This window comes from Anabrus simplex, chromosome 2, assembly GCF_040414725.1.
Source record: "Anabrus simplex isolate iqAnaSimp1 chromosome 2, ASM4041472v1, whole genome shotgun sequence".
NCBI lineage: Eukaryota > Metazoa > Arthropoda > Insecta > Orthoptera > Tettigoniidae > Anabrus > Anabrus simplex.
Window position 1 is genome coordinate 112,388,371 of NC_090266.1, and position 12,113 is coordinate 112,400,483.

A 12,113-nucleotide genomic window follows, 5' to 3' on the forward strand; every position below is an offset into this window, starting at 1 on the left:
ACCGAAGCCTCCTCAGTGACCCAAGCTCTGGAGAGCGTCACTCTGTAGTCGAAATTTGAGCAGTACGGATGTACTAACTCGGCACTCTGTAGCAAAAGTTTGAGCAGTACGGTTGTACTAACTCTGTGTCTGGTGGTTGTAATTAACGTGGCGTTATTCCAGAAATAGCTGGTTCTCATTGATGCTTCAAATTGTGCAGTCGTAATATTTACTGTGCTTTGACAAAGTTTACTTTTAATCGATAAAGACGGTGTAGTGACCGCTGAGTAACAAGTGTGGTGGAAACGTGCTAGTGTTTCACTATTTCGCGACGGGCGCGTATTCGCGTGGAACTTCCGTACCGAACCGTGGGCTGCTTTTAAAACTGTAATTTTACCCTTTTAGTGAAGTGTGTTATATATATGTGAATCAGTGTGTTAGCTGATCTGGTAAAAGAAAGGGTATCTCGGCTCGCAGCATTAAGCAGTGAAGAGGTTATCAATAATAGTCTTCTGTGTTCCAGTGAATTGTTTTCCAGCAAGATGATGGATATACCTGCAGAGGAAGGAAGTGCATTCCCACATGTTAAGGATGTGATTAACATGGTGTAGATCCCAAAAATTAGTGGGGATGTAAGCTGCTATCCTGGTTCCCCGAGAGTCATCATAAAGTAAGATGAACGTATTATATATGGCATGATATGTAAGTTATGTTAAGGTACTAGGGCAGTGTAGATAGAATTTTTATTTTCATTTAAAGTAAGCCTGACGGCATGTATTTGTTTAATTTTGTCACTATGGTAGATTCGGATACGAGATTAATGCATGTTTATTTTATTTTCATTTTGCTTTATGATTAGATGTTTGGGAAAATGAGGGATTGATAGGATCAGTTATTGTTGTAAATATAGTACTTAGAGTAGGATATTCCGAGTTTTCCTTAAATATATGCTAGAAGGGCTAGATCGACAGGTTCATTTTTATATTACGTCAAACACGTATCAATTCATTTTATTTCGGTTATTCAGAGAGACAGGTATAGCTATTTTGCATGATGCATGGTTTTACAGAAGCTGCCAGAAGGAGCTGCAGAACGTCGTTGTTAAATTAAGATCTTTGAAGTTAAGTTGGATTCTGTTTGCCTGATGGTCTGCCAAGGACTCGAACAGCGTCTCGTTATGTGGAAAGGCCAGTAGGATTCATGAGGAATGATGAGATAATAATTGCATGCTTAATTATAATGTATTGGTGCAGGCCGATTGTATGCTTGACAAGATAGAGAGAAATTATGCAGATGTGTGTGTCTGCCTAGCGTCTTCTGAGTATATTGTGATCAGAATGGACAGTGTTAATTCCAGACTATTGAGTCTGATGTTGTTAAATGGCCCAAGCATGCTAAGAAGAAATTAATATACGGGAGTTTCCGTGTAGTTGATGATGGGCGTTATCTCATGGCAAATTGATTCCTGGCCTGTGTTATCGGCATGTGTGAAAGAGACAGTATTTCCTTGCGGCGGCCACGGGAGACAAAATCCAATCTTTAGCGTAGTGGAGTTCAATATTTCTTTACAGCTCGTAATCTACCCGGAAGTACATGACGAATGACCGCGCTGTTGAGCGCTCAAACGCAGCAGAAGGAGGCAATGTTGCCCATTGCTTTCTTCATGACATCAAGGATTATTTATATGTTTTTCTCTTACAGGATGGTTTTACCTTATTATTTTGTGATTGTATACCTTGTCTCGTTGTTTTTAAAGGGAACAGCCCGAGTGCTGATGTATTGTTGGTTCATCTAGTTCTGTCTAGATCTTTTGTAGTGAACCGGGATTCACATTAGAAGCAGTGTAGCATTTAAGACTTTACTCGATATCCGATGTATATATATGTTTAGTTTGATTATTTGAATTATTGTAAATATAGTGTAGGATTTGCCCCTAGTATTTTGCATACCTTACATAGCGTCCGGTGCGTCTTAATTATTTTTCTTTCCGTCGTAAATTTTCATATGATGTAACTTTGATTTTACGGAAATAGTTTGATGACTCTCGGGAGTAACTTAATTTTGAAACCGTATCGTTGGGATGCGATAGAGTGAAACTCCATACGGAAATACCAATGGCAGTGTTTGCGTACACTTGTTGCCATATAACATAAACATTGGACTATGAGAAGAAACTCAGTCTTGATTTTTATTTATGTTCTTTATTGAACTTGTTTTTCTTTTAATGTCAAATTTGTATTATCACTCATTTAACGTTTCTGATTTCGATTTATTTTATTACTTTGAGTTCATTTTTTACAAGTTATTATTTTTTTTTTTCAATTATTTTCGTGTGATTTGATCGGGGATATTTGTTAATAAATCCATCTTACCCCCTATGATTGTTTCTCATTCGTGTTATACCTCCATTTCCTGTCATTGATTGCTATTTTAGTGTTGAACTTCGACTTTTATCCTGACCCAATCGACAACCAACCCACACTCTGCCCAACCCTGAGTTAGTCGGATGTTCATACAGGAATGGAGGCATCGTCCTAGAGGGTATTTACCCCTGGGTACGGTACATATATATTTGGCGCCGCAGCTAAGGGCAAATAGACACTTTGGCGTATGTTCGTATCCCACTGGGAGTATTTTTGTGTTACCCAAAGATGTCTAGGTTGTTCTTACAAACTTGGGCAGGTCAAATTGAGATTTACGAGAGTGAATGTGATTTGGCAAGCTATTCCGAAGGCTAGATAGGATTAGGATCATGGTTCGAAAGCTGGAAGAGACCAATAATTGGTATCCAGATAATGATTAAATTTAAGAAATGTAGATAGGTAATTTCGAACCATAGGCGCAACTTAGGAATCTGGCAACCTAACGTTCAGACAACTTGAGTCTAGAGTCCCATGTTCAGTACTACGAATGATAGTAGGCGGACATGAAAGGGCAAGATTTCATAGGAAATCGTGTGTTTAGAAAACAGAGTAAAATCTAAATGCATTACGTTAGGGACATCGGCAAAAAGTTTGATTTAAATTATGTTAGGAAGAATGAGGAACATAGCCGATAAATAAGGCGTGTCGTAGTAGTAAAGGAACTCTATTTGAGTCAGAGAACTATAAAAAGATTTCTCTAATGAGGTAAAGTGGTCGATGACGTGTCCTTCAGACATGTGTTGATCTTGACATAGCCTGGAATTTGTGTGCAGATCAAATTTCAATTGCCAGTAATGATAATTTTATTTGATTTAGAGTAAGGCTAGGAATTTAAGAGCGCCTCAGTCTTAAGAAAATGGTGGTGATATTTACAATGAATGCTGATGATTCAGGACTGGTAAACCTATGCTGGAATATTAGTCTGGAGTCGGAGGTATTTATCGTAAATATGGTCCAGTACTGTTGTCTAGTACTTAGATTAGAGCCCAAAAGACAGGAAAATTATTAATGTTTGGATTTAAAGATTTTGGGGCTACAATATTTGTAATTTCTTTTTTTAAATTTATGATAACGCGTTTGTTTGTTATGCGCGGTAGAAGATAAATATCCCAAATCATAGGAAGCTTCTATATGGCGAATTTTGAGGCCATGTTTTCTTGGTTTATGATTAACGTAAATCATAGAAGCTTGTCAGTAAAATAAATGGTTTTCGTATGGAGTACACAAGATACGGTATAGGATACTAGGTAGTGGCGAGCATCCCTGCGTTTTCTCAAATACGTATTTGGTATGGCGATGACGATGGAGGAGTTGTTGGCGGAGATGGACAGAAGGGAGCAGGAGCGTATGAATGAATTTTCGAGTAAGTTGGAGGAGCAATTTAAACAAGCGGCGGATAGGTCAATGGAAGAAACTAGGGAACAATTTAAACAAGCGGCAGATAGGACGGACGAACAATTTAAACAAGCTGCAGATAGGACAGATGAACAGTTAAAACAGGCTGCGGAAAAAAGCGAAGAACAGTCCAGAGAGACTAGACAGTTACTTAAGCAGGCTGCAGATAGGACTGAGGAACAATTAACACAGGCGGCGGAGAAAACTGAGGAGCAACTTAAGGTGGCGACTAATGAGTTACAGGGGAAAATTGACTTCGTTCGTACATGCTGTCTAGAAGGCATGGGAAAATTAGAGAAACAGCTAGAGACAGTAGAATTTAAAACACAGACGCAAATTGAAAAGATTAGAGATTCTGTTGAGGAAATCGCCGATCGGGTTACAGAACACATGACTAGCACAGATAAGCGGCTGGGAGACTTATCGCATACAGTAGAAGAAGCCACAGCAGAGATTACACTCCAGCGAGGCGCGATTGACAAGTTACGGATTGACACGGAGACGAGGTTGGAAGAGTTCACCGTGGACATCAGTAAACAAATTACTGAAGCTCAGCAGAAAACTGAAGACAAAATTGATTTGAAACTTAAGATGAAGCAAAAGGAGACTGAGGAAAGAATGAAGGAAATAGAAACTCAGATTCGATTGGAAATGAAGGAGGACATCGCGGAGACAGGCAAGGAAGTCAAAGATATGATAATGGCTGATCGGGAAAGGAACAAGGAAGATCTACAGGTACTTGGTTCGAGTCTGGAGACGTGGACAGAGGTTTCACAGAAAAATCAAGTGAAGATAGAGGTTGTTGAGAAGGAAATCGCCTACATGAAGGATAAATTAGAATTGTTGGATTTACGAACGGATAAAGAACTTAGTAAATTAAAATGTACAGTGCAACAAACCATTATAGAGAAGGCACCCAGTCAAGTTAGCGATAACGTAGCGTTGAGCGATCTTTTACAGTTACCGCGTCAGGAGGTCCACTGTTCAACTCCGAATGAAACACATACTGTTCCTATTTCAATATTATGAGGAGCAATGAAGAAAAACCACGGAAGTTTACAGGGAATGATGAAAGAACACCTAAAGCTTTCTTGCGTGAAATGGATGACTTCTTAGCAGATTACAAGGTACCACCAGAGCGTAAATTAAGGACAGTAGAAAGATTTCTAGGCGAAACCGTGGCTGAATGGGCGAATGCTTTCCGTTATACATTTACTACATATGAGGAGTTTAAGGAGGCATTTCTTAAAAAGTTTTGGGACGTATCTACGCAGCAATCACTGAGGATGGAATTGTATTCACGTAGATATCCGGCTACGACGCCAACGAAGTATTCTCCTTTTTTCATTTCTCAGATGCTAAAATTTCGTGATTTAGACATGCCCCCAAGCGAGAGCGAAATTATAGCGGCAATCTCTCGACAACTACCTCTTGAAGTGCAGAGGACGTTAATTGCAGCTAATGCTAAAACTGCAGCAGAGGCGGAATTGACTTTAAGACAGTTAGACTTAACATCTAGTCAAAACCAGCCTAGGTTGAGGCATGTCGAGGCTATTCATACGGTAGGGGTGGAAGAAGGAAGTAATCCACCGAAAGTAAGGAAGAGAAATGAGTATCAAAGCTTAGGGACTCAAACAGCGACACATGAGCAAGCCAACAGGAGTGCTGTACATCAGGATGGTAACTGGCAGCGGAGAGACAGAAGAGACCAGTTTCGAAGAAATAATTATCAAGGTAACAGCCTAAATCAGCGAGGATATAGCTATCCAAACGGAAATAATGGGAGGACCTATAGATACAAGCATAGAAACTATGGTGGACCCAGAAGACCATATTATCGTTGGGACGAGAAGGAGCGAAACCCCAGAGGAGGAAGAGGCAATTACCAGGAGAACCGTGACCAAAGAAGAGAAGAATCAAGACAATACGTTGAAGAGTTGAGAGGAAAAAGGCAGGAGGAAGACCGGTGGAGAGGAGCCATACAAGCTAATGGTAACGAAGAATGTCATGGAGCTGAAAGTGTTGCGTACAGGGAATACCGTGTAAAGCAACAGGAAAACAGGTTGAATCCCAATGCTCCTAATTATGAGAGTAGAGGAAATAGTGGTAGTAAAGCCCAATGACGATCACATCAAATTAGAATAGACGACATCCCAGAAGAAGAAGAAGAAGAAGAAGGAGAGATGGCAGAAGATGAGAGTGAAGATGATGGAGAAGAAGAGCAAAGCCCGAATGATGAACCTGTGATGGTGGATGCAGATGACCCGGAAGAAGACACGGAGAATGTCAACTTCGCGCAGATGGAAGGAGACAATTATTCAGAGGAAGAAGATTGTGATGAGTGTGGTGGTGTGCAGAGACGTTTTCATGCGTTACTTGACATCTCCTACAACATCCGCCAAGATAATGATAGACTGTGGGAAGAGAATACAAATTTGCGAGACGGCAAATAGTACTAAAGGAAAGAGATTGTATATATCCAGATGTTAATAAATAGTCAAATAATACATTAAGAAAAAAAAATACTCCATATTCATTTTTTTTCCCTGGTAAGAGGAGGATGAGCCGTATCCGACCGGCCCATAATAATAATTGGAATATTATTTGACCATATATGTGAATTTTATTCATAAAAAGTTACAGGCTAATATGTTAAAGTATCCTATCCCAAGATAGTTAATACCGGATGTTGAGCAAGACTGTAAGTCGCTGGATGTTGCTTCATATTTCCGTATGACCGTGAGAAAGTAAGCGTACCCACGCGCTGGCAAGGATCGACACGTGTATTACATGCTGACCAAGCAAGATATTTCCGCCAATGGGAACTTAAAGATTTGGCAAACATGGAGGCTACACCGCGCCAAATATTAATTCCAGGATGACCAACGTGTTCTGTGGATAAAGTCAGTTTCTGTAAACAATCGGTTTTCCACAGTTTCTGAAGTTAGATATATTTGGAAATGTATTATAGAAATTGGTGGAAGAGATTTGCTAATGTTTGAGCTGTGTTTTATAAATATATCACAATAAGTATTGTATCATCATACATGACGAACTCTCTGATTGGTGGTTGGTTCAGATACCCGGGAACCCCAACATTATTAGCGTCACCGAAGCCTCCTCAGTGACCCAAGCTCTGGAGAGCGTCACTCTGTAGTCGAAATTTGAGCAGTACGGATGTACTAACTCGGCACTCTGTAGCAAAAGTTTGAGCAGTACGGTTGTACTAACTCTGTGTCTGGTGGTTGTAATTAACGTGGCGTTATTCCAGAAATAGCTGGTTCTCATTGATGCTTCAAATTGTGCAGTCGTAATATTTACTGTGCTTTGACAAAGTTTACTTTTAATCGATAAAGACGGTGTAGTGACCGCTGAGTAACAAGTGTGGTGGAAACGTGCTAGTGTTTCACTATTTCGCGACGGGCGCGTATTCGCGTGGAACTTCCGTACCGAACCGTGGGCTGCTTTTAAAACTGTAATTTTACCCTTTTAGTGAAGTGTGTTATATATATGTGAATCAGTGTGTTAGCTGATCTGGTAAAAGAAAGGGTATCTCGGCTCGCAGCATTAAGCAGTGAAGAGGTAATCAATAATAGTCTTCTGTGTTCCAGTGAATTGTTTTCCAGCAAGATGATGGATATACCTGCAGAGGAAGGAAGTGCATTCCCACATGTTAAGGATGTGATTAACATGGTGTAGATCCCAAAAATTAGTGGGGATGTAAGCTGCTATCCTGGTTCCCCGAGAGTCATCATAAAGTAAGATGCACGTATTATATATGGCATGATATGTAAGTTATGTTAAGGTACTAGGGCAGTGTAGATAGAATTTTTATTTTCATTTAAAGTAAGCCTGACGGCATGTATTTGTTTAATTTTGTCACTATGGTAGATTCGGATACGAGATTAATGCATGTTTATTTTATTTTCATTTTGCTTTATGATTAGATGTTTGGGAAAATGAGGGATTGATAGGATCAGTTATTGTTGTAAATATAGTACTTAGAGTAGGATATTCCGAGTTTTCCTTAAATATATGCTAGAAGGGCTAGATCGACAGGTTCATTTTTATATTACGTCAAACACGTATCAATTCATTTTATTTCGGTTATTCAGAGAGACAGGTATAGCTATTTTGCATGATGCATGGTTTTACAGAAGCTGCCAGAAGGAGCTGCAGAACGTCGTTGTTAAATTAAGATCTTTGAAGTTAAGTTGGATTCTGTTTGCCTGATGGTCTGCCAAGGACTCGAACAGCGTCTCGTTATGTGGAAAGGCCAGTAGGATTCATGAGGAATGATGAGATAATAATTGCATGCTTAATTATAATGTATTGGTGCAGGCCGATTGTATGCTTGACAAGATAGAGAGAAATTATGCAGATGTGTGTGTCTGCCTAGCGTCTTCTGAGTATATTGTGATCAGAATGGACAGTGTTAATTCCAGACTATTGAGTCTGATGTTGTTAAATGGCCCAAGCATGCTAAGAAGAAATTAATATACGGGAGTTTCCGTGTAGTTGATGATGGGCGTTATCTCATGGCAAACTGATTCCTGGCCTGTGTTATCGGCATGTGTGAAAGAGACAGTATTTCCTTGCGGCGGCCACGGGAGACAAAATCCAATCTTTAGCGTAGTGGAGTTCAATATTTCTTTACAGCTCGTAATCTACCCGGAAGTACATGACGAATGACCGCGCTGTTGAGCGCTCAAACGCAGCAGAATGAGGCAATGTTGCCCATTGCTTTCTTCATGACATCAAGGATTATTTATATGTTTTTCTCTTACAGGATGGTTTTACCTTATTATTTTGTGATTGTATACCTTGTCTCGTTGTTTTTAAAGGGAACAGCCCGAGTGCTGATGTATTGTTGGTTCATCTAGTTCTGTCTAGATCTTTTGTAGTGAACCGGGATTCACATTAGAAGCAGTGTAGCATTTAAGACTTTACTCGATATCCGATGTATATATATGTTTAGTTTGATTATTTGAATTATTGTAAATATAGTGTAGGATTTGCCCCTAGTATTTTGCATACCTTACATAGCGTCCGGTGCGTCTTAATTATTTTTCTTTCCGTCGTAAATTTTCATATGATGTAACTTTGATTTTACGGAAATAGTTTGATGACTCTCGGGAGTAACTTAATTTTGAAACCGTATCGTTGGGATGCGATAGAGTGAAACTCCATACGGAAATACCAATGGCAGTGTTTGCGTACACTTGTTGCCATATAACATAAACATTGGACTATGAGAAGAAACTCAGTCTTGATTTTTATTTATGTTCTTTATTGAACTTGTTTTTCTTTTAATGTCAAATTTGTATTATCACTCATTTAACGTTTCTGATTTCGATTTATTTTATTACTTTGAGTTCATTTTTTACAAGTTATTATTTTTTTTATTCAATTATTTTCGTGTGATTTGATCGGGGATATTTGTTAATAAATCCATCTTACCCCCTATGATTGTTTCTCATTCGTGTTATACCTCCATTTCCTGTCATTGATTGCTATTTTAGTGTTGAACTTCGACTTTTATCCTGACCCAATCGACAACCAACCCACACTCTGCCCAACCCTGAGTTAGTCGGATGTTCATACAGGAATGGAGGCATCGTCCTAGAGGGTATTTACCCCTGGGTACGGTACATATATATTTGGCGCCGCAGCTAAGGGCAAATAGACACTTTGGCGTATGTTCGTATCCCACTGGGAGTATTTTTGTGTTACCCAAAGATGTCTAGGTTGTTCTTACAAACTTGGGCAGGTCAAATTGAAATTTACGAGAGTGAATGTGATTTGGCAAGCTATTCCGAAGGATAGATAGGATTAGGATCATGGTTCGAAAGCTGGAAGAGACCAATAATTGGTATCCAGATAATGATTAAATTTAAGAAATGTAGATAGGTAATTTCGAACCATAGGCGCAACTTAGGAATCTGGCAACCTAACGTTCAGACAACTTGAGTCTAGAGTCCCATGTTCAGTACTACGAATGATAGTAGGCGGACATGAAAGGGCAAGATTTCATAGGAAATCGTGTGTTTAGAAAACAGAGTAAAATCTAAATGCATTACGTTAGGGACATCGGCAAAAAGTTTGATTTAAATTATGTTAGGAAGAATGAGGAACATAGCCGATAAATAAGGCGTGTCGTAGTAGTAAAGGAACTCTATTTGAGTCAGAGAACTATAAAAAGATTTCTCTAATGAGGTAAAGTGGTCGATGACGTGTCCTTCAGACATGTGTTGATCTTGACATAGCCTGGAATTTGTGTGCTTTCCTATTTCCATACCAGGCAAATGCTTATTCTGTACCTTAATTAATTCCACGGTCGCTTCCTTTCCACTCCTAAGCCTTTTCTTTCCCATCTTCGCTATAAGACCTATCTGTGTCGGTGCGACCTAAAACAAATTGCAAAAAAATGTACGGACACAGCATTTAAAAGTTATATTTAATTCATGAATATATTGTTCATTATTTATTCACTTCCTTCTTCCATTATTGCTTTAATTATAATGTTTTTAATACCGATTCGTTTTTAAGTCACACCGACACAGACGGCTTTTATGGTGACGGTGGGATATATAAAGGCAAGGACTGAGAAGGAAGCGACATTATCCTTAATGTAAAGCCCATGCATTAGCCTGGTGTGAAAATGGTTAGCCCTGAAAACCATTTTCCTGGTTGTCGAGAGTGGGATTCGAAACTTCCCTCCCTACAGCCCCGAGCTGTCACCCAGCGATTTCCATCTCCTCGGACAGTTGAAGAAGCACCTGGGTGGTAAGCGACTCAACGACGATACAGCCATTTAGTTGCCTTCAAGGACAGGACGCAGATTACTTCCATGCCGTCATCGATGCTTTGGCTAAACGGTCAGCGTACTGGCCTTCGGTTCAGAGGGTCCCTGGTTCGGGGATTTTAACCTTAATTGGTTAACTTTAATGGCACGGGGGCTGGGTGTATGTGTTGCCTTCACCATCACTTCATCCTCATCACGACGCGCAGGTCGCCTACGGGAGTCAAATAGAAAGACCTGCACCTGGCGAGCCGAACCCGTCGTGGGATATCCCGGCACTAAAAGCCATACGACATTTCATTTCATCGATGCTTTGATGTAGCGTTGGAAGAAGTGCTTGGACAAGAATGATGACTACGCTGAATTGTAACACGCACCAGTGTCCTATTACTGCGCATTATTGTATATGCGTGCTCTTGTTACCTTAATTCTTAAGCGCCTTTGTGTTATGTTTATGAAAGTGTGATCTAAATAATTCGCAATTTATTGCAACACATTACTGCGCACTGTAAACCATCTGATAAGGTTAATATATCTAAAAATACGATTTTCACATAAAAGAATGTGTTTCTTGATTTTCTTCATCTTTCTCTTTTTCTTCTTCGTTATTATTATTAATTGAATGTGGCCGTATAAGGACCACCTACACTAACCCCGAGTACTTGTATTCGCGTTTCCCTCCTTGATTTCCATTAGCTTTTCAACCTTTCACTTTGATGTTTCCTCTCTTCTTCCACCCAGAAGTTACTGCCTTTCCTCTTCTCACTCTCCTAAAAACCCTTGAAGTTTTGTATGAATCTTTTGACTGTGCTTCGTGTTCTATTATATCCCCTGTTGTCCTCATCTCCGCCAAACCTCTCTTTATTCCTTTGATCAGCTGGTACCGATTCTTCCCCCTTGTAAAAGCGCTTGAAATTCCGTTTTGTATTAATCTGCTATCCGTCCTCATTATGAGACCTACCGGGCGAGTGGCCTTGCGGTTATGGTGGCGCAGCTGTGAGCTTGCATCCGGGAGATAGTGAGTTCGAGCCCCAATGTCGGCAGTCCTGAAGATGGTTTTCCGAGGTTTCCCATTTTACACCAGGCAAATACTGGGGCTGTACCTTAAGGTCACGGCCGCTTCCTTCCCACTCCTAGCCCCTTCCTATCCCATTTGTAACCGTAAGAACTATCTGTGTCGGTGTGACGTAAAGCCAATTCTAAAATATACATATAGGCTATATGAGGCCTACGAACCTCATTCTTCTCTTTCCGATCTTGTCTGAGACCCTTAGAAGTACCATTGAGATCCAAATGAGACATTTAGCCTAAGACGCCATTGGTAGAAGTTGAATGCTTGGTTTAATGAACTGCAGTTGACAGAAAATACACTGACTGACAGAGCAAATGCAACACCAAGGAGGAGTGGTTCGAAAGGGATGAAAGTTGGGGAAAAAACAGAGTCGGCACGGACGAATAATTGATGTTTATTTCAAACCGATATGCAGGTTACACAATGCGCACGGCATCGACTC